Source organism: Pistacia vera, unplaced genomic scaffold (genome assembly GCF_008641045.1).
Source record: "Pistacia vera cultivar Batoury unplaced genomic scaffold, PisVer_v2 Contig69, whole genome shotgun sequence".
Taxonomy (NCBI): Eukaryota; Viridiplantae; Streptophyta; class Magnoliopsida; order Sapindales; family Anacardiaceae; genus Pistacia; species Pistacia vera.
The window spans coordinates 62871-66598 of record NW_022196545.1 but is presented as its reverse complement, the minus strand read 5'-3'; the positions used below and the strand labels follow the sequence as shown (position 1 = coordinate 66598).

Genomic DNA, 3728 nt, shown 5'->3' with positions numbered 1-3728 from the left:
GGTTGGAAAGAGGGAGAAGTTCGGTTTTTTTTTGATTGAAAGGGAGGGAAGTGGAAGGCTTTTTGGTTTGAATTTGAGAAGGTGCGTGAATCTTCTTACTGTGGTTGTTTGTTGTGAATATTGTGATTATCACAAACTTTTTTTTTGTTTTACTGCACTTTAACTTAAATTTTGTATGCTGCTTTGTCTCTAATATTTGTTTTGTACTTTTCGTGAGTCTGAACCTTATTTTATAGTAATCCTTTTATGGCATTTCTGTATCTTTCTGTGACATCTTTTTGTCTTGTAATGCAGAGTTCTTCACGAGGTTGTGTCAGATTTTCTTTTCAAAAAAACACTTCAGAACCCCAAATGTTATCCTTTATTTTTTTTTTATTTAAGGTTTTGATTCCTTTTTTATGATTATATTTTGCTCCATACTGTTCTATCAGTTCTTTCTTGCAACCTGTAAAGATTCTACAGATCTTTCAGTCTATAAACTCCACTGTTCTTTTGATTCAGTTTTGAAACACATTTTGTTTGGTTCTCTCACTTACCCTCCTTTTAAATCGTTTTATTTCTCAATGAACTCCACTTGTCTCATTGTATCAGTGCTTCACATTTTTGTTTATTCCTTAGTGTTGTCACTTCAAACTCTACATAAAGAGAGGGAATAATGTTCTAACTATTTTAACGTTTTGTTTGTTTCGTTTCTCTTGTAATCAAATTCATTCTTCAGTGGCAACAAAAATATGGGCAAAGCTACAAGGTGGCTAAGGGCTTGCGGGTATGAAAAGGGAGAAAGAAAAGACCATTTAGAGAACTCATTTTCAGATTCAAAATCAGTTTCAGTGACAACAGGAAGGAGAAGAAAGGTTCAGTTTTGGCAAGTCATTGAAAGACACAAGTGTGAATCTCAGATTCCAGGCAACATTGCAGCTAATATTCCAGCAAGAGACCTGGACTGGCTCAGTCATACATTGCAGACTCAGAAATGACCAGAACAAGCATGCAATGCTGTGGCTGCAGCCACCGCGGCCGCCGCAGATGCAGCGGGGGCTGCGGCTCAGGCAGCCGTAGCGGTTGTGAGGCTGACTAGTAATGGTAACAGGGCTCTTTCGGGCGGAGGGAAAGAGAAGTGGGCTGCTGTGAAAATCAGACTGTGTTTAGGGGCTATTTGGTATGTGGGACTTTGTTTTTGATTCATTACTCGCCACTTGTGCTTTAATTTGATTTCACAAATAGATTTTATCAAGTGGGTGGTTATTTTATATTCCAATGTTTCTGGTCACTAAGGCATGTTTGTGTTACTGCCAAATAGTTATGGTAATTGTTATCTGACTTGCTTAATTTTACTTATGTTGGTGCCATTGAAATATGGTCCCTAAGATTCAAATGGTAAGGAACAGTATAAAGCTCTTTTTACTTTCTATCTAGTGCTTTTTAACTTTTTCTTTACTTGGAACTGTAAGAGTGTTTGATTGTGTTTGTGGTGGTGCTTTTCTTAATGCTACTTTATGTGTTCTCTAAAGCTGGTTATGGATTATATTTTGTGGTGAAACAGTACATATGCTTTTCTGGAGTCAATGAAGTAGATGGCTACTTTGATTAGCAGTTAGCCCAGTTTTTCTAATTCTGTATTCTGGTCCCCTACCCTGAATTTGAAATTTTGAAATTTGAAGTCTTGTTTTCTGAATTGGGTTTTTTGTTGCTGCTTACTTTTTGTGAATCATTCTGTCATGATTGGTGATTTACATTGCATTAAGGCTTACCCCGTTTGCTGATTCTGCTTTTAAATGAATAGTTCTGCATTTCTGTGTATTTGAACTTCAGTTTGGTTAATTCAGGCCCGGAAAGCCCTTAGAGCGTTGAAGGGATTGGTGAAGATACAGGCTCGTGTCGAGGGTATCTTGTCCGAAAACGGGCAACTGCAACACTTCACAGCATGCAAGCCTTAATCAGAGCTCAAACTGCAGTCAGGTTCTCAGCGTGCTCGCCGCCTTTCAATAAAGAGAATCGATTTCAACCGAGTTCGACCACCGAAAATCCATCGTAAGGATACTCTCCATAGTCTTCCTTATTTAGAGATCGATTTGACTTGAACATTTGAGTCACATTTGAGGTTATGAATGTTTCCAGGAGAGGTTTGATGAAGCAAGAAGTGAAATGCATAGTAAAAAATATATGTATGTCTGAGAGTCCAATTAATGGATTTGATGAAAGTCCTAAAATAGTCGAAATCGACACATCAAGCCAAGATCAAGGTCTCGTCGCTACAATGCTGCATTATCCGAGTGTGGTGTGAGCTATATTACCAAGCAATGTCATCACCTCTTCCATGTCCAGTTCCAGCCGAATCTCAATCCCCAATTACCAAAAAAAAATCAGATTTTGAATGGTGCTTCACCGCGACGAATGCAGGTTCTCTACCACCGCGCACAACACCCCTCGTTTCGCAAATTCTGTTCGATCTAGTGCTCCTCTAACTCCGTCCAAGAGCATATGCGGTGATATGTACACCAGGGGTTATTCCAACTTCCCAAATTATATGGCAACCACAATCGTTCAATGCAAAAATGAGGTCCTACAGTGCCCCAAGGCAAAGACCGGAACCGGGGGTGAAGAAGAGCCTTTCGCTGAATGAAATATGGCTTCAGAAACAGCATAAGCAGTGTGAAAATGCAGAGGCCTCCTGTATTCAAGTTCAAGAAGGTTTGAATAGGAAGTTTGATGATAAATTGGCTAAGGTTTAATTTTCTAGCTTTATGTTAACCGCAAGCAAAACAGGATAGAACAAAAAAAAGTGCTTGTGTAAATTCTTTCAATATTTCTACTGAATCTTTGCCTTTCAATGAAATGAGGAGCCCTTCAGTTTATGTTGCAAATGTAATTGGTTGTTCTTCACTTCAAATTTACAAACTAGTGCTTCTTTATTTTATCCTTTTCTTTGGTAATTTTATGTTTAAAAATGTGTTTTTTTTTTTTTTTTTTTTATTAGTTTATACTTCTTGGGTTTATATTATAAGCAAAGGTCCTTAAATTTTAATGTACAAATTAAAAATTTTTTTAATTTTATAAATATTCTATGTCTTGACTAATCTTGGGTGAGATTAGCATACCGAGGGATGCTTAGATGAGCAATGCCTTCACTTAAAACTGTGATGCTTAGATGGAGAAACGAAACTTAGACTGTACGCTATTCACAAATCTATATTCGCCCTAACTATACACCAATGGATTTTCGTAAAATCTTTATTTTGATAAACTATACTCAAAGAATTTGTACCAAATAGACCTAAATCTTAACTTCAGTATTAAAATGTTCAATATTAGTTAATTTTAAAAAGAATATTCATCAAACTTTAGCGTAAACAACTTTTTCCACCCAAGGATTGCCTTAATGACACTTTTCACCCAAAAAGTTTCAAAATACTAGGACTATCCAAAATACACTTCATTTTCGCAGCCAGGTTTGTTTTTCGTTTTCGATCTGGATTCGGAAGGAACATTAATGGGCCGTGCCCTGTAAGGAAAGTTTAGTGGTGTGCTTTCTTGGATTCGGGTTACTCATCGCGTGACACGTGGCAATTTAGGGTAGTTTAGGGATGTCTAAACGATGCCGTTTTCGGCTGGCTGTGAAGATCTGGTCGAGATTGGAGTCTGGAGATTTCTTGACTAGTTTGACTTAGAATTTTACCGGTCATTAATCAAAGGTGTTGTGAAATTTAGGTTAGAAATCTCAATCAATA

At 37.3% G+C, this 3728-nt stretch overlaps 1 pseudogene; it reads left to right on the top strand.

Moving 5' to 3' along the window:
- The first annotated feature begins 731 nt into the window (after positions 1–731).
- LOC116113710 lies at positions 732–2782 on the top strand (annotated as a pseudogene).
- The last annotated feature ends 946 nt before the right edge of the window (positions 2783–3728 follow it).